This window comes from Ambystoma mexicanum, chromosome 10 (assembly GCF_040938575.1).
Source record: "Ambystoma mexicanum isolate Mex_15411 chromosome 10, UKY_AmexF1_1, whole genome shotgun sequence".
Classification (NCBI taxonomy): Eukaryota; Metazoa; Chordata; class Amphibia; order Caudata; family Ambystomatidae; genus Ambystoma; species Ambystoma mexicanum.
Genome location: NC_090932.1, coordinates 1,475,891,256 through 1,475,911,504, shown reverse-complemented (window position 1 = coordinate 1,475,911,504; position 20,249 = coordinate 1,475,891,256).

Sequence of the window (20,249 nt, the reverse complement as noted above, 5' to 3'; positions counted from 1 at the left end):
CCGCTGTGTCAGAATCCCAAAGGTTTCAGGAGATTCAGTTATGTTAAGCCCCACATATTTCTCATGCTTAACTTAAAAAGCCAGAGACTTCACTGAAGTCCCTTAGTAATGTCATCAATTCAGATAGGGCGGTAAGTGGAATTTTAAGGAAACAGAGTATGTCATCTGCATATAATGCTACTTTATCAGTGGTTCCACCCTGAGTGATCCCCTGATGTCAGGGTTTAAGCAAATCTTTTGAGCGAGAGGTTCCATTGCTAAGGCAAAATCAAGAGGTTATATACGGGCAACCCTGTCTGGTTCCTGCTCTAAAAATCAGGGTAGTCTCATTAGGAATCTGAAAATTAGCCACAATAAACCTAGAGATATTAGGACGATTCCCATATGCCATCAGTAGGGAACCCAGGTACTACCAGGTTATGCTGTCGAATACTCGAGCATCTAATGAAAGAATCACCAGTTTATGCTGGGTAGCTAGTGCTACGTCTCTTCTAATATTATCATGCACCCTTCTGTCCATAATAAAACCTGCCTGATCCTAATACACCAAGGATGTGAGCACCTCGCCCCATTCTTGACGTAGTAACCCTACTATAATTATGTGCATCGACATTAAGCAATGCAACTGGACAATAAGCCAACAGTAAAGACGTATATGACTGTGACAGACTCAGACACAGTCCTTGATTTCAGAAAGGAATTGAATAACTTAGTAAGGTGGGGGACCAGTATTTGGCTAAAGGTTTAGTAAAATGTATTTGCAAAGCCATCAGGGCCCAGGGCTTTCCCGAACGGAAGTGAGTGAATTGCCTGCGCCACTTCCTGTTCTTTGATCAGTAGTTCAAGTGCCTCATATTCTTACCCAGTGATTCTAGGAAGCTTTACAGAAGAAATTAAGTTATTGCTTGGGTTGGGTCTCTTCTGCGTCCGGCAGACACTGCATTAACGTTGCTCTCAATTGTTTTAAGCTTTCCAGATTCTGTGGTTATCCATCCACCATCACTGTTTTTCAGGGCCTGGATAGAACTAGGTATTGACAGTTTACGCAGGAGTTTGTTAGTCTTGTTGCCCTTAGCATAGAAATGCTGCTTCGTAAGAAGGATCGATTGGCCAGTTTTCTCGGTAAGATGGGCTTCTAATGCTTTCAGCCCCAAACTTATATCCCTTAGGGAATGATGAGACCCTCTCTGGTTATGTCCTACTTCCTTAATCCAGAAATGTTTTCCAAGAGGGCCTGGTTGGCCAAGTTCACCTTTGAATATGCCACTGTTTGGCTATTGCCCCTCTAAGGACAGCCTTCGCTGCATCCCTCACTGTCTGGAAGTTAAGGCTGCCAGTGTCATCCTCCTCAAAATATGTACTCAGAGATCGATATACGGGCTCTTACTGCTGTGTCTCATAGGATAAAATCGTACAATCGCCTAGGAGGTCCAACACGTGGGGGCACCATTCCCAAATCTAGCTTCAGCCTAACTGGGGAGTGATCAGAAAGAGTATTTGGGAGTATGTCAATCCCCGTCGTATCTGGGATGAGGTTACTGGATACCAGGATCATATATAATCTTGAGATCACTTTGTGCACAGCTGAATGAAATGTATAGTCCCACTCCGAAGGGTGAAAAAACCTCCACGTTTCAATAATGGAGTGGTCTCAGAGAGGTTTTGTCATTGCCTGAAAATTCCTCACCTCAGCCAGTGGGTGTGTCAGTGATTTATCTATAGTAGGGTCTGTTATACATTTTAGCCCCCACCAATCCCAATTATGATCTTCCTGACTGCAACCCCTGCCAAGACCCTCGAGAAAGTGTCAAGAAAGGGTTCCTGCACCTCATTTGGGGCATATATCGATTCCAGAGTGATTTTACGCTTATTCAGTATTGCCGTAAGCAGCAGGTATCTCCATTCCCCATCTTTCAGAGTGCTCAAAACCTTTCTAGGGGTACCGTTGCGGATCATAATGGCGACTCCTTGTTTTTTAGAGCAACTGCCTACAAAATAGGCTGTGGAATCAATTCTGTTACATAATCGAGATTCGTCTTTGGAAAGAAGATGAGTTTCTTGGACAAATTATCGTTGCACCTAAAGACGATAATCTTCGGAGCACCCACTTCCTTTTCATCAGTGAATTGAGCCCCTAAACATATAGGGGAACTATGGTATGGATATGGAATTGCCATTATCAACCCTTTCAGGACAGGAGCCTTTAAGATACCAAGCTAAGCATTCAGTGCTGTCAGATTCTAATACACGGTTATTGTTGATAATGGCTTGGCTCAATTGTAAAACTAAAAACCATAACCCCAGAAAAGTAAACAAATAAGCACTCTTCAACAAAATAACCTCAAAAGAAAAATCTTACCTCCCCGCCTGGTTGAAGAACCCTTTCACCTTCGACAGAGATTCAAATATTTCTTCAAGTGATAATTCCCCCAGGGACTACCCCCACCAAACCCCAACCCCTGTTAGATTGCTAATAAATGCATATTCCCTTGCATTGTAGAGTTCTACAGTGTGTGCTCTGGCATGGATTCACATGCTCTTGAATATTCCCAGTCGTCAGGCTGGGAATCCTCTGTAAAAAAGAAAACGGTTTGACTTTCACTAACAAAAACTGTCTTTCTCCTTTAAACCAATCAGTGAGCTCTGGGTCATACTGCCCCAGCCAATGACTGCCCTCTCCCCAAGCCCCTCCCCTGGCAGCCATCTTCAGATTTGGTAGCACGTAAAAAGTGGCAGTATGACCAAGAAGAGCCGCAGAGGGGCAGGAGGGAGGGCTCACATGTGAATCAATGCCAGACCCATGCTGGAGAACAACAGTTACAGGTAAGTAACTTGTTAATTCTCCAGCATGGGGTCTGACATGGATTCACATGCTCATGAATAAAGAATACATAGCAGCACATACATACACCACCACAAGAGGTGGCAAGGCTAAACACAAGCAATGACTCTTACCTCCGGACAAGGCTCACCTTCAAGCGAACAGGTTGCGTAGCACTGCTTGGCCAACCCTGGACACCTCCTTGGATTCCCTGTCGACACAGTAGAATCTTGTTCTTAAGGTGAGTATCACGGGAGTGTTGCGTACCTGTTGGTTTGGTTGCGGCTCTTGGTGTAGCAGCCAGACTGACAACTGTTTCCAGACAAGCATATGACGCGGGCTACCGGCCTTTCCCCAACCCACGAGTGATACTGGGTGGAAGATGGACAGGCTCCCAACGTCACAGGGCGCTCTCTCCTGATTTACGTGACGTCAGGACAGTGCAAGCACTGGCAGGAGAGGCGAATATTCTGTAGCCCTTCAACTGATGGAGATAACCAGAAGATGGTTCTTTTGAAGAGCAAGTCCGGGAAGCATTGAAGCTGATGCAGAAAATGGCTGATGATCCGATGCTGACCAAAGGAACCTGGCAGGAGAAGACTGGCGCTGATCCAAGGCACCCCAAAATGAGTTGAAGGCAGATGCAGGCAAGGCAGCAGATGATAAGAAGTCAGGCCAAACTGAGGCGAAAAACCAAGGTCCAGAAGGGCTCAGAATGGAGCAGGGAAGAGAGCTCAGGCATGAGGATGTGGCACTGACCCAGGGAAGGGCAACATGCTGCTGGCGGGAAGTGGGAACAGTAACAGGGAGTAACCCAAGGGAAGCCAGCTCAAAAACAGGACACTCAAAACTGCAGGAAGGAGGGCAGCCCAGAGGGGAAGGCCAGGTAAGGAAGGGAACCCGAAGACCCACAAGGAAAGCAGGAGCAAGACAAAGGTCCGGCAAAGGCAGGGACACAGGACCAAAAACAGGAACAAGGCTCAAAAGCCGGGTGAGCGAGCAACACAATCTGAAGCAAACCGCATTGAGATGTGACTTGCTTCCGATCTCCACTCCTTTTATGGGCCGCCAGCACCCAAGAGGCTTGAGACGCAAGCCATCTTGTTGCCGGGTGCTGACGAGCCCAAAGCGAGGCTTGGAAAGCAAGCCCTGGCAGTGGTGAGGGCCCAGTCTACTGCGCATGCGCGGAACCGTGACCGTGGTCGCCCGCGCATGCGCAGAGGCAAGTCCGGACCCCTGACGCCCTCTGAACGGCGAATCCCTAAGTGCGGAAGCAGGGACAGATCCGCCAAGAGGGAGAAAGCCGAACTGGCGAGGAGAATCCCGGTCTCCAGGTAAGTGGCGTGACACTATGACCCCTCCCAGGAAGGCCAGGGGCCCCAGGTTTCCAAGGAAACCGGCGATAGAATTCACGCACAAGGTGGGGAGCGTGCACATGCTGGTGCGGTTCCCAAGTGCGATCACAAACCGGGTATCCCTTCCAATCCACCAAAAAATTAAGCACCCCCCTACGGAAGCGGGAATCTGTTGAGATTGCCTTCTTAATTTGCCCCCGTAGTGTAGACAAAGAATTCTACCCTACAATGTAACCCTGTGTCTGGATACAAGGAAACCAGCACCAGGGATCAATTGTTTGGAAGAATGGACCCAAAAACCGCGTGGCAGTAGACTCCCTCGGGTGCGACAGTATTCCAGTTGACACAATAAATGCTTTTTATGCCGACTTCACAAGGACCAGAACACAGCTGTTACAATACACAAGAAACAAGAATCCTCAATACTCACATAACGTGAAACGAAAAGCAGAAACAAGAATAAGGACAGACACTCTTACCATGGGATTAACAGCAAGTATTCCAGAAACAACCAATGCTCCAGTAAAACCGCCAGGTACAGGGGGGTAGGGCTATTCCCGCCAGCACGCGTACGCCTAAGGGTCGGAAGTACAATACCCGACGAAACAAGGACGCTCCAACCTCAGCCCCTGATGGTACCATGGCAGTCTCTAGTCCGTACCGGGGAAGAGGAGAGGAGTGGTGTACTGGCAGTCTGGTTGAGGAGCAATAGTCACGTGGATCCCAAGAAACAGGAGGCAATCCTATGCAGTCCACGATGATGAGTTTATAAACAACGTTGATCAAACGACAGGCAATAGCAATCCATAAGGCAGTCCGGGTCGATAAATGAAGGAATTTCACAGGACAAAACGTGAGGCAAAGCAATCCAGGAGGAATTCCGATTCGGCAACGGGAGGTATTGATGATCAAAAGCGTGAGGCAAATGGCAGTTCCTGGGTGCGGTCCGGTTTGGCAACAAGAAGCAGCGGAGTGGAACGGGAATAGTTCCGGGTGTAAGCTGAAAGGATGGAAGGAGCAGGAAGACAACAGGTAAGGGGAATAGCATAGATAGGAGGAGGGAGAACAATGGAGATTCCAATCACGGAGGCCGTAACTTTGAGGAAATTACGAGTGCGAGGTTGAAGCAGGGGCAAAAGTAGCGAGGCAGAGACAGGAAGGCAAGAATCCAGAATAGCAGGGAAAACAAGGAATATCTCAGGATACGTAGCAGACTCCAAAATCAAAATCAGAAGCAACGAGTTTACTGCCGGCTAGAGTTTATCTAGCTGCGGTCACATGACCTAAAGGTGTGGCTGACGTGGTGCGGGTTGACGTACCTGCCCTAATCTCTATGGCAACCGCCAACGCAACAACACGGAGCGACAAGGTTTTGCCAACTTCTTGTGGCCTTGAAGTAACCCTCTTTTACGAGGAATCCGAAGGGATCGTGAGCGCTGACACCATGTATAGTGTTCCTGTTGTGTCTGAGACGATGGAGAGGGAGCCGGCTTAGTTCGACTCCTGCTGATCCTGGACCGATTCCTGACAGAATCACAGATCTCCTGAACCTCAAATTCGGGGACACCCTGCACCAGGACTGAGGCCGGACGGTGGCAAGCACGACCATAGGTGTCGTTGACATAGGGCTTCAAAAGGGAGACATGAAAAACCGGGTGCACATGCCAAGAAGGGGGTAGCTGGAGGCGGAAAGCCACTGAAGACAGGCGCTTGGTTATCCTAAATGGACCAAAATACTGGAGAGCCAATTTAACAGGTAAATTGCGAAGTGGCAGGTTCTTAGAGGACAACCAAACCCTGTCACCAACCTGGAAATCAGGTTCCACATCCCTCCTCCTGTCAGCCTGTGATTTCATATGCTCCCGTGCCTCCATCAAGGTCTTGTGTGCCGTCTCATGTTGTCTCTGAATGGTCGTTACTAATACATCAGCGGAAGGAACCGCACTGGGAGGCACTGGAGGGAAAGGCATCAATTTCGGGTGTAGGCCTGCAGAAAAGTAGAACGGACTGAATCCCGTAGAGGAATGGACAGAATTGTTGTAAGAAACCTCAGCGAAATCCAGACAAGCCTTCCAGTTGGACTGCATAGCGTTGGCAAAACAACAAAGATAATCTTCCGAAGTCTGATTAGTTCTTTCGGTAAGGCCGTTGGTTTGTGGGTGATAACCAGAGCTCAATGCCCTACGAATGCCAAGATGGCCACACACCTTGCTCCAAAAGGAAGAGATGAACTGAGACCCCCGATCCGAAATGATCTTTTCTGGTAGACCATGTAACCGGTACACTTCGTGTAGGAAGGCGAAAGCCATCTGGGAGGCCGTAGGTATCTTGGTGAATGGGATGAAATGAGCATATTTAGTGAAACAATCTACTACGACCATTATGCAGGTGTGACCGTCAGAGGGAGGCAGATCAACAATGAAATTGGTGGTGATTGTGTGCCAAGCATATGGTGCCACCTCCGTGGGTACAAGCAATCCCAAAGGCTGCCTCATGGGAGCCTTGGACTGGGCACAAACGGGGCAACTTTCCACGTATGTCCTGATTTCTCGGGCCAAACCAGGCCACCAGAACTGTCTGGATACCAGTTCTTGCGTGTCTCTAATTCCTCAATGCCCCCCAAGAGGTGAATCATGAAAGCCTTGCAATATGCAGTTGCGAATGGATCCCTTGGGAATGTACAGTCTTTTCTGGAAAAACAGGAGACCTTCACGTTCAGTCACTGACGTTTGTCGAAGAAGGGTTGTCCATTCTGGATCCGTTCAAGTCGCATTCGAAATAGATTGTAAATGGGTTGACAGCGACAACAAGAAATGGTTTGGTGAAATCAATGGCTGGTCCAGACTGGGGTTCCCAGTGTCTTTTTCCAGGGATCTAGACAAGGCATCTGCTTTCGGGTTGGAAGTACCAGAGACATACGTCACATGAAACACATATGGGGAGAAAAAGAAGGCCCACCTGGCCTGGCGAGGCGTACGACATTGCAAGGAACGTAGGTACTGCAGATTACGATGTTCGGTATGGACCTCCACAGAAAAGCGACCCCCAAGTAAATGATGCCTCCATTCTAAAAAAGCAGTCTTTATGGCCAACAGTTCCTTCTCAATAACCGCATAATTCCTTTCACTGGGGGTCAATTTACGTGAGAAGTAGGTCACTGGATGTTCAATGGACATCTCGGGATCGCTCTGCAGAAGAACAGCCCCTACAGCGAAATCCAAAGTGTCTGCCTCCACGATGTAGGGTAACTCGTCTTGAGGATGGCGCAATATAGGGGCGGTACTGAAGGCTGTTTTTTCAGGGAATTGAATGCCTGGGTAGCAAGAGAGTCCCATTTATACGTAACCCTGCTGCTGGTCAACCTGGTGAGTGGCGCTGTGATTTGAGAAAAGTGTGGAATGAAGCGCCTATAAAAATTGGCGAATCCCAAAAAGCGCTGTAACGATCTTGCGTTGTGAGGCTGTTTCCAATCCTGGATTGCTTGGACTTTCTTGGGGTCGATTTGTATGCCAGTATGGTTGATCAGATATCCCAAAAATTCTATACTTGGTTGATGAAAGGAGCATTTTTTAGCTTTGGCAAACAATTGGTTGTGTGACAGGCGACGAAGAACCTCACAAACATGTCCTACGTGTTCCTCTAATGAACACGAGAAGATCAAGATGTCGTCCAAATAAATCCAGACCGAAATGCCTATCAGATCACTGAAGATGTTATCCATAAAACGCTGGAAAACAGCTGGAGCATTGCACAACCCAAAGGGCATAACCCTGTTCTCATAATGGCCAAAAGATGTTTTAAATGCTGTCTTCCATTCGTCCCCATTCTTAATTCAAACCAGATGATAGGCTCCTCGTAAGTCGAGCTGTGTGGAGAGTCTCCAGGATACTGCGAATTAATGGCAATGGATACCAGTCTTTTGTGGTAATATCATTCAATTGCCAGTAATCAACACAGGGCCGTAAGGTTCCTTCCTTCTTCTTAACAAAAAAAAAAGGGAATCCTGCAGGTGACTTTGAAGGCGCTATGTATCCCTTTCTTAAACATTCAGACAAATAGTCCTGCAACACTTGCCTCTCAACCTGGGTTAGAACATAAAGTTTCCCATGAGGCATCTCAAAGCCTTGCAACAAATCAATGGCACAATCAAAAGAATGATGAGGTGGCAGAGGTATGTCTCCTGGCTCAGAGAATACATGTTCAAAGTCGGCATACACTTGTGGAACTTGAGAAATGGAACAAAGACCAGCCCCTTTGCCGAGGGATTCCAAGAAAGTCAAAGTAACTTGAGTCTGAGATGGCAGGCTGCAATTCTGAGAACAAAATGACAGAGTCTGAGTCTCCCAATTGATGAATGGATTGTGACGCTGAAGCCAAGGTAATCCCAAAACCAATTTGTATGTAGGGAACTTAATCACATCTAAAGCCATCTTTTCCTCATGTTCGGCAATCCGAAGTATCAGACCCACAGTGTGCAGACGGACGGGTCCGGAAGACAGAGGAGTTCCATCGATGACCTCAACCGGTAAAGCTGTGTGTCTGGAAAGAAGCGGTATCTTGTTGATGGTAACAAATGCTTCATCGATATAATTACCTGAAGCCTCACTATCCAGCAACCCATATACTTCCAAAAGATTGTCTGGCAGTTGTAGCTGGATCTTCAAGGTCATTAAGACGGCTGGTTGCATTGGGTAGAGCACAGAACAAGATGTGGAAAGGTCTGAAAATGGGGCAGGACCATTGCCCTTCCATTACACAACAGGCCCTCTAGTTTTCCGCCTTCTTCTTCTGAGGGCGTAAAGGACATGTACCCAAGAAATGCCCAGCAGCCCCACAATACAGGCACAGGCGTAAAGTCCTTCTTCGTCTCTTCTCTTCCGATAAAGGACCCCTCATGGCCCCTAATTGCATAGGCTCAGTTCCAGACTCCGCGGGACCAAATGATCCGGCAGGTACACTGGTCATTCTGGGGTTTAACCTCTCAAACCGACGTCTTTTTGCCCTTCGTTCTGCTAGTCTTTGGTCTATCCGAAGCACCTGTCCAATAAGGCGTTGGAGGGTCTCCGGCTCAGGAATATGAAGTAACTCATCCTTGTACTCCTCTCTCAGACCTCGGCGAAACAGAGTCTTCTGCGTAATTTCTGGCCATTGTGAGTCGGTTGCCAGTTGACTGAAACGACTTATGTATGCTATTATATCTGCATTTCCCTGTTTTATATCCATCAATTGGTTCTGTGCTGCCGAGGCCAGGTTGGGCGTTTGTAAACCTCCAGGAAAGCCTTCTCAAAGGCTACGAAATCATTCAATATGGGGCTATTGGTAGCCACTAAAGGTGTTGCCTAGGCGAGAGCATTTCCGGTTAAGTTACCCAGGATGTATCCAATCTTGGCCTTATCGTTGTTGAAATTAGTTGATCTGAAAAGGAAGTGGATCCGACAATGATTGCAAAATTCCGCCACTCGTCGCGGATCCCCATCGAACTTGATTGGGGTCGTATGGGCTAATGAACCTTCAGCCTGTGAAGCGCTCATTGCTTCCTGTGTTACCATTTGGCGTAATGCTTGATTCTCCTGATGTAGTGCAGTCATCTCTGCTCTGAGAGCTTGTAGCTCATTTAGCAATTATTGATTATCCTCCATCTCCAGGTCTGAAGACAGACGTCTCAATCTGTTAAAGTGAGTATCACAGGAGTGTTGCGTACCTGTTGGTTTCGTTGCGGGTCTTGGTGTAGCAGCCAGACTGACAACTGTTTCCAGACGAGCGTATGACACGGGGTACCGGCCTTTCCCCAACCCAGGAGTGATACTGGGTGGAAGATGGGCCGACTCCCAACGTCACGGGGCGCTCTCTCCTGATTTACGTGACGTCAGGACAGTGCAAGCACTGGCAGGAGAGGCGAATATTCTGTAGTCCTTCAACTGATGGAGATAACCAGAAGATGGTTCTTTTGAAGAGCAAGTCCGGGAAGCAATGAAGCTGATGCAGAGAATGGCTGATGATCCGATGCTGACCAAAGGAACCTGGCAGGAGAAGACTGGCGCTGATCCAAGGCTGACCAAAATGAGTTAAAGGCAGATGCAGGCAAGGTAGCAGATGATAAGAAGTCAGGCCAAACTGAGGCGAACAACCATGGTCCAGAAGGGCTCAGAACTGAGCAGGCAAGAGAGCTCAGCCAGGAGGATGTGGAACTGACCAAGGGAAGGGGAACAGGCTGCTGGCGGGAAGTGGATCAACAGAACAGTAACAGGGAGCAACCCCCCAGCTCAAAAACAGGACACTCAAAACTGCAGGAAGGAGGGCAGCCCAGAGGGGAAGGCCAGGTAAGGAAGGGAACCCGAAGACCCACAAGGAAAGCAGGAGCAAGACAAAGGTCTGGCAAAGGCAGGGACACAGGACCAAAAACAGGAACAAGGCTCAAAAGCCGGGTGAGCGAGCAACACGATCCGAAGCAAACCGCGTTGAGACGCGACTTGCTTCTGATCTCCACTCCTTTTATGGGCCACCAGCACCCGAGAGGCTTGAGAAGCAAGCTGTCTTGTTGCCGGGTGCTGACAAACCCAAAACGAGGCTTGGAAAGCAAGCCCTGGCAGTGGTGAGGGCCCAGTCTACTGCGCATGCACGGAACCGTGACCGTGGTCGCCCACGCATGCGCAGAGGCAAGTCAATACGGACCCCTGACGCCCTCCGAACGGCAGATCCCCAAGTGCGGAAGCGGGGATAGATCCGCCAAGAGGGAGAAAGCCGAACTGGTGCAGAGAATCCCGGTCTCCAGGTAAGTGGTGTGACACTTGTGAAGGTGTGCGCAGACCTCCACGCAGGACCAAAGTTCACAAAAAATTGCAACGTCTTCTGTAAACTCTTTGTGTGTGCCGCATAGAACTTCAGAGCATGCGCCACATCCAGCAAGTGCAAAGTACTTTCAGCTGGCGACGAAGGTGTAGGAAAAAATACAGGTAACAGCAAAGGCTTGTTGAGGTGGAATACAGAGAGAACCTTGCGTCTGCAGCACCACCCTCGTCTCGTGGAAAGTCAGATAAGGCTGCTTGCAGGACAGGACCTGGATCTCACCTACCCTTCTGGCAGAGGTGATGGCCACGAGAAAAGCCATTTTCCATGAAAGGAACTTGAGGCTTGATGCATAGGCTCAAAGGGGGCCCCCAAGAGCATTGTCAGTACCACGTTGAGTTCTCACACCAGGGCGGGCGCCTTCACTGTCGGAGACGATCTGAACAGTCCTTTGAGGAACTCCTTTACTAGATGGTGGGACCAAAGAGAAGTCCGTCCCAGAGACCTGGTGTAGCGGGAGATAGCCGCCAGATGCACCTTGATAGAGGCGTGCGCCAGCCCCCCCTTGGCCAAAGACAAGTACGGAAGAACCTGAGAGGCCATGACCCTCAGAGGGTTGATCTGCGTCTGGCACCAAGTTGCAAAGCGCTTCCACTTGTGCCCGTAGCACTTAAAGTGGACGACGCTCTGGCGCTGGCAAGGGCCACCCTGCAGTCTGCCTGCAGCTCGTACCCTCCGAACTCTAAAGCTGCAGGAGCCAAGCCTTCAAGTTCAGCGATCCTGGGTCGTGGTGCAGGATTGCGCCTCCTTCCTTTGTGAGTATATCTGCAGCCACTGGTAGCTTGACTGGAGGTGAAGTTGACAGGCTGAGAAGGTCTGGGTACCAAATCTGTCTCGGTTGCACCGGGGCAACGAGGATCATCCGGCACCGTTTCAGTTGACCGATGACTCATAGCAGGAGCGGCAACGGGGGAACACGTACAGGAACAGGCCTTCCAACAGGAAGGAAAATGCATCCCCCATGCTCCCCTGCTGGTGGAACCTGCTGGCAAATCTCGGACATTTGGAGTTTGTCGCTGTCACAAACAGGTCGATCTGGGGTCTGCAGCAACTGAGGAAAGGGCTGTCCGCTTGATCCTCTGGAAGCTCCCACTCATGGCAAGAGCGTACTTCCCTGCTGAGAAAGTCGTCAATGGTGTTCTTGGGTCCCTCCAGTTGAAAAAAAATGGAGCAACATCCCCTGGGTGATGGCCCAGTGCCCCAAGTCCTGTGCCTTCCTGGAGAGTGCTGGGGATCTGGTTCCCTCCTGCTTCCTGATGTAGAACATCGTGGTGGTATTGTCCATGAAGACCCTCACCACCTTGCACTTGAGGGACAGAAGGAACAACCTGAGGGCCCAGAACACTGCCTGCAGCTCAAGGACATTGATGTGGAGGTCCCTCTCCTCCGGTAGCCACAGGCCTCTGGCGTGGAGACGTCCAGTGTGGGCACCCCAGCCCTCCAGGAACGCGTCCGTGGTGACCATCTCTTGGTATGGGGGACTCTGGAAATCAGTGCTCGCAGCGATGTTGGAGCGCACGCCCCACCACCATATCGCTCGATGCAACTTCTCGTCGAGCACAATCCTTTCTGTAAAGCTTCCAGATACCTAGACCCACTGAGCATCCAGGAATTCCTGCAGGGGCCGCATCCACAACCTGCAGAGTCTCATCAGGTAGATAAATGACAACATCATGCCGAGCAGCGACTTGATGGTCCGTACCGTGGCCATGTTCAGTGCCAACAATCGTTGCACTTTGCCCAGAATGACTGCTATTCTCTCCTCCAAGGGGGCTGCCAGGCAAGAGACCGTGTTGAGCCTGGCCCCCAGGAACAGCGCGTCCTGCAATGGAGTCAAGCAGGACTTTGGATAGTTCACTGAGAACCCTAGATCCGTCAGCAGCACGATGGTCCTGTCCATGTGTTCGACAGCGATCTCCCTTGACTTGGCCCGGATGAGCCAGTTGTCAAGGTACGGGTACACGTGTATCCCCTGCAGACCTAGATGGACCGCCACTGGTGCCAGGGACTTCGTAAACACCCTGGGCACCGACTTCAGTCCAAAGGGGAGGACCTTGAATTGGTAGTGCTGACCTTGTACGACGAAGCACAGGAACTTCCGATGCTTCTCGTGAATGGGGACGTGGAAGTAAGCGTCCTCAAGATCCAGCAATGTCAGGAAATCCACTTCCTCCAGTTGGCCGCGCATGTGTTGCAACATGACCATCCTGAATTTTTGGGACTTGAGGTACTTGTTTAGCCACTGCAGGTTGAGAATGAGCCTCGAACCCCCATACCTGGAGTAGACTCCGGACCCCTGCAGCCGCCTTGGAATCAGCTCCATCGCCCCTTTTCTTAGCATGGCCCATACTTCTTGCAGGAGCTGAGGGATGTGCTGCTCCTGAGGGGCCACCGGTGGTATCCGCTGACACTTCTGCTGGAACTCTAGAGTATGTCCATGGGCGAGAGCGTCCAGCACCCATCGGTCGGTGGAGATCTTTTCCCACTTGCTGACGAAGCCCGCCAGCCAGCCTCCCATCAGGGTGCATGGGTGGGGGCCCACGACGTCCTGGCCGATTCAATCCTGCGTGCCGCCTTGGGAGCGACGACGACCACTTCAGAATGACCCCTGTAGGATTCCTGGGTCGTGGAACTGGAGGGTTGGTGCCTTACGAGGATGATCCTCCGCCGCAACCCTTCGATTTTCCGGATTTACCTCCTGGGGCACGAAAGGAAGGCTGATGGTGCTGCAGACTGCCTAAGGCCTGTGCCGTCTCCGTGTCGGTCTTGATAGCCTGCAACGACTCATCGACGGCCTTCCCAAAGAGATTGTCTCTGTCAAAAGGCAAGTCCTTCAACCAGTCACAACAACAGAGGCAGACACCGCCCCCCAGTGAATTGAGCCCCTAAACATATAGTGCAACTATGGTTAGATCAGGAATCGCTATGATCAACCTTTTCGGTAAAGGAGCCTTTAAAATACCAAGCTAAGTATTCAGTGTTGTCAGATATTCGAACACACGGTTATTGTTGATAATGGCTTGGCTCACTTGTAAAACTAAAAACATAACCCCAGAAAAGAAAACAAATAAGCACTCTTCGACAAAAATAACCTCAAAAGATAAATATCATCCCGCGCCCGTGTGAAGAACCCTTCCACCTTCGACAGAGATTCAAATATTTCTTCAGGTGATAATTCCCCCAGGGACTACCCCCACCAAACCCCAAGCCCCGTTAGATTGCTAATACGTGCATATTCCCTTGCATTGTAGAGTTCTCCAGCACGGGGTCTGGCATGGATTCACATGCTCATGAATATTCCCTGTCATCAGGCTGGGCATCCTTTGTAAAAGAAAAAATTGTTTCACTTTCACTTACAAACGGTCTTTCTCCTTTAAACCAATAACTGAGCTCTGGGTCATTCTGCCCCCAGCCAATGACTGCCCTCTCTCTAAGGCCCTCCTCTGGCAGCCATTTTCAGATTTGTACCGCACGTTCAAGTGTTGGGAGTCCCTGTGTTTGTTCCGTGAGCTTATTATGGTTCTTTGCACTTTTTCGGTAAAAAGTGCGATTTTGTCCATTAGAGCCCCGTGTGCTCCGTCGTTCCTCCGACCGGCAAGTTGGGATCTGTTTGTCAGCGTCTTTCGTCGCCCCTTAAGGGAAAGAATCATTGAGTTTTCATCAAAGATTCCAGAAGGCCAATCGGGCCAACGCCGCACGCCAGAAGGACAGAGGTTTCTCTTCAAGCTCTGCTCCAGCTGCAGATTGAGGAATGTGTTTGTGGAGGACAAACACTCCCAGTGCCTCTACTGCCTCCACCCAGACCAAAAGGAGGCGGATTGCGAAATTTGCCTGGGATTCACCAAACGCACCATGAAGGATCGGAACACCAGACAGGCAGCATGGCTTAACGCCTAGGCCTCCAACCTGTGCGGCAAGCAGGGGCATGCCTCACCCAGGGCTTCTAAGTCCTTTGAGGGTGCCCCATCACTAGGGGCCCAAGACAAGGCCAAGCACTGCAAGTCTGTTTCCATCGGAGTCACCGCACAAGCGTGTCCCACGACGAGCAGGGAGCGATCATCATCACCATCTGATTCCATCTCAAGCCATTGCTCCAGCTCCTCCTCGGTGAGGAAGTTGGATAACACCCGGAAGCTGCGGAGAAGCCGGAGAAGGCCAAGGCCCCGGGTAAGGTGACCGACCTGCCCCTGAAGGGCCAGTTGGTCCAGGAGAAGTCAAAGGCTAAAGGGACTGACCCGGTCCTGGGGACCCCGGCTCCGTCCAGGGTGGCCCTTCCTCCCAGATGGAAGGCTTTGGCCAAGCCGGTGGAGAAAACACCGGAGAAGATGCCAGACCTGATCCCCGCTCCAACCCCTCAGGATGCAAAGAAGGTGGGGCAGTGGAGGCCTCTACGGTGCTCCAAGGCACGGTTATTTCTTCGTCGGATGAGGAAATGGCATCTGTTCACACGATCATGAAGTACGTGGGGAACGACGACAACGGCAGAAACGCAGAGGACGACGACATAGGTGCTGGGCCCAATAAGCCTACTCCCCCTCCACCTCCCAGAGACGTGTCGCTGGACATATCAACTCTCCATGTGCTTGTGTCAGAGATCCAGTAGAGGATGCAGAGGGTCGCCACGGGCCCCCCGGCGAAGAACAGGAAACGACATCACACACCTCATCAACTGCCCCACATGCCCCTCCTCCAGAGACACGGGGAGGGACACGGTGATGACAAACATGGACGACGACTGCAGCGTTTACCTGCCGCCAAGAGCTTCTCCACCGGATGAAGTGGGATTGTTCCACGCCATGGTCGCATGCGTGTTTGAGCTCTTCCAGCTGACGACAGAAGAGACCAAAAGAGCCCAAAAAGGAGGGTTTCTTTTACCAGCGTCGAGAGGCGAAGAGGAAGCTAATTCTGGTAGTGCCTCTCCTGGACGATGTCTGGGATGAGGGCCTGGCGCTCATGAGGAATCCCGCCTCAGCCCCAGCAAAAAGAGACAGGCTGGAGAATACTGGGTGCTGTAGTCTGCACCCAAGTGCCTGCGATCGCAGCCCTCCCCGGCAATGTTCCCTCTAAGCTGTGTGCTTGTGCGCTTGCCCAGCTTGCTTCTGGGTGCCACCCAGATGATTTTTAGCAGCACACACAGACAATTCTCACCTATTCAAAAAGATTTAATAAGGCACAAACCACAGAAATTACCTGACATTTTCTTTCTCTTAAAATAAGCAACTAGTCTTGATATTCTGCTAATATGCATTGCACTACTATGGACCTAAAATCCCTACCAGCAAAATACAACACAAGAGGTTAAAAACGAATGTGAAAAACTGGCTCCATGAACAGAAGAATCTAACCAAGATATGCCTACACACATTAACCAAACATTTTCCATCACCACCATGACTCCTAAACCGGACTCTGCCACACTTTCACCTTATGTCTCTAACTTCTGCCCGAGAGTACATTAAGATACTACCGGACAACCTTCACTCTTCCTCTCTTGGCTCTGTGGAAGGTTAGCAGACATGTACCTACATCCACTTGTTTTATGTTTGTTTTAACATAACGTTCACGCGCCAGAATTTCTATTTCTATTACTCATTGTGCCTTACCAAAAGCGTCACTCACACTATATAATTTTTCAGCTGAAATATCGGATACTGACTGTAAGTAAGCAGGCTACTTGGATGTGTAACCAAATCCCATACTTCCTCTTCTTTGTACATATGTCAGGCAAGTGCTTTGAAGCGGCTCGCTTGTAAGTTAACGCATTATGAAACTCAAATATTAATTTGCCCTCTAGAGATTTTGAAAAGACAAATGTGATGTTCAGCGTCTCCTACTTTAGCATTACTGACATTACCCTATAAGTAGAGAGCAACATTGCAATATCATTTACTTAGCCTACAAGGGATAATGGGTATGGACTATGCCTGGGATTACTTGTCCATAGTATTAGGGCACCGGATATTCAGACAGGAGAATGCTTTTTAGACAATCTGCATCATTTCCAAGTGTTCAGAGTTCCTTGGGGCATAGACCCTCACACATTATATGGTAACTCGCTTCTATACAAAAACAGTTTCACTAAGCACTTGTGTAATCCTACACAATGATATAAGGGTGGGGTATGTTGCAAACAATCTTGTATGCACTGCAAATGAATTGTGTACATGCAGAGTCATGACATTCTTAAAATGCACATTATATGTTGAGGCCTTTAAATATGCCTTGCTTGCAAAGTATTGTGGGTCTGCAAATATCCCAGTGATTGTTTACTGCTACAATCCCTCACGTTTTACAGTGCTCCATCAACTAGTATTTGAGGCAAGTACAGGGGCCGGGGAAGGGTACGGGTGGAAGCATCACTGCTTGCGGGTGATGAACAAAGCAGCACATTTCAAAGACCAAGTCAGACGTTTCGGCAGTACACTGAAGGAAATGTGTTGCGTGTTTGCTAAAGGATAGGACTTTCTAGTACCCATCTAGACAACAGCACCTTCTTTTTCTTTCTATGCTCAACTGCTGAAGGCTTTTCAATATAACCATTTGTTCTGTGTTTGCAGTCTCTAGCATCTCCCTACATTTTATTTAACTGATCACAAAGAATTACAGAGGTGGGATCCATAGTTATAGAAGAAGGCACTCAATCATTTGTATCGCTGATGAATTGATGCAAATAACTTAAGGCATACATGTGTGATTTTCTTCAACAGGGCTCCATAATAAACCTCAGTAAGGCTCTTGTTTAATTTTATCTAGATTGTGGTGCAGAAGGGTGGGCAAAAATATACACTTTATTATGTGCCCTATCATTTCACTCCCTATGTCAGGGGTACAGGCAGGGCTCTAATCAGATTTTGCTCCCTACGTGGAGTCAAATGGTTTTTCAGGGAGTAAAAAAAAGTAATTAGCTTTGCCAAAAGGGATACTTTCTGCTTATTAAAAGATGTTCTTTTCCCATATAATTCCTTTTGAATTTGGGCATTAATATCATTATAGTTCCTACCTTCCTATGCCACTGCTCTACGTGGAACCCACCTACCCCAACCCACCACCAAGAGCCAGCCTACCCAACAGTCAATGAACCATAACGCACTAGCCTTGATAAAGACCCCGTGGGTTGAAACACGCGTTGGCTGACCACGAGATTATTGCATCAACATTTAAGAATAAATATTGTTTGTGCAAGATATCTGGAAACACAACTAAGAGATATTTGTGTTTTGTAATATAAATGAGTGATTTTCCAGTGGCATAAAACATACAGGGCCTCATTAAGACTTGGGGCGGTATCCCGGTGTAAATCTGCCAGAATACCACCCAAACGAATTACTGTTACTGCCACTTGGTCCGGAGGAATTTCCGCCAGATTACAACTGGTGGTGGCAGTGTAATTTCCCATTCATATTGAGTTCATTGGACTAAATGTGGTTTTTTGGCAGAATGACTGCAGCGGAAATTGACGATTTCGGCGTTTAGTTGGAGGATTTACCTCCAGGATTTTCCTGGAGGCAAATCTTCCACTCCAGGCCCGAAATCGTAATTTAGCATAGTGGCAAAGTTGGCAGCAATGGAGTTACCGCCAACTTTACCACTTACCGCCAAACTCGTAATTAGACTGACATTTTTCTCTGCGCAGAAGTACGTTTGCAAGTTACTGTGGCAGTTATTGAAGTCTTGGACTGGATGATGAGTTCTGTACAATCACATGCCATTTTATTTTAGCCCATGTGTTTGGAAAAAGTATTGTAAGATTTTTAAAGAAGTGCAGTGGCTGGGAAGAGTACATTCCTTTCCAAACTCTCTTCTGCAATGGTAGCTCACAAAGTGGCTTACCTCATTAGTCAGTAGCGCACATGGAAAATAATGTGTGCACAACAGCCAACCGGTTCTGCACAGAGAAAAATAATTAGAGGGAACATTGCTCCCCGGTCTCAGTGGCTGCGAGGAAGAAGTCCTCAAATCCATTCTCTTCGGCCTCTATTCCCACGAGCAGCGAGGGGAAGAGGTTGGACACCACAGTTAGAAAGGTGATCTACTCAGTGGCGACGGTCAAGGCAGCGAATGCTCTCGCAATCCTGGCCAGGTAGACAGAACTGTGGTACTAGATGGCCCAGCTGCTGCAATTTCTCTCCGACGACAAGCGGGTCGTGGTGCTGGAAATTCTCCAGGAGGGTGAGGTGGCTTTGGACCATGCCATCACCGTGGACCTGTACATTGCGAACACAGGGTTCAGACCGATGGGGAATGGGGTCTGCCTCCGTCCTCATGGCTGGTTGAAGGCCACCAAATTTTCAGCAGGAACTTCAGATGAGACTCCTGGACATGCCTTTTGACAGAGACAATCTCTTTGGGAAGACCGTAGACGAGTCGTTGCAGGCTATCAAGATCGACACGGAGATGGCCCAGGCCCTAGGCATGCTGAAGCATCATCGGCCTTCCTTTTGTGCCCCAGGAGGCAAATCCGGAAGATCAAAGGGTTTCGGCAGAGGATCATCCTCGTACCACCAACCCTCCTGTTCCACAACCCAGGAGGCCTACAGGGGTCGTTCCAAGGCGTTCTGAAGCGACCGCCATTGTCGTCATCGTTCCCAAAACGGCACGAAGGCCCGAAGCAGGATCGGCCAGGACGTCGAGGCCTCACCCATGCACCCCGCTGGGAGACTGGTTGGCGAGTAGGAAAAGATCTCCACCGACCGATGCGTGCTGGACGCTCTCGCCCACAGAAATATTCTAGAGTTCCAGCAGAACTGTCCACAGATACCACCGGTGGCCCCGCAGAAGCAGCACATCCCTCAGTTCCTGCAAAAAGTACGGGCCATGCTATGATAAGGGGCGATAGAGCCGATTCCAAGGCAACTCCAGGGCTCTGGAGTCTACTCCAGATAAGGGGGCTGGAGGCCCATTCTCGACCTGCGGCGGCTAAACAAGTACCTCAAGTCCCAAAAATTCAGGATGGTCACGTTGCAACACGTGCGCGGCCAACTGGAGGAAGTGGATTTCCTGGCGTCGCTGGATCTAGAGGATGCTTACTTCCACGTCCCCATTCACGAGAAGCATCGGAAGTTTCTGTGCTTCGTCGTACAAGGTCTGCACTACCAATTCAAGGTCCTCCCCTTTGGACTGAAGTCGGCGCCCAGGATGTTTACGAAGTCCCTGGCACCAGTGGCGGTCCATCTACGTCTGCAGGGGATACACGTGTACCCGTACCTCGACAACTGGCTCATCCGGGC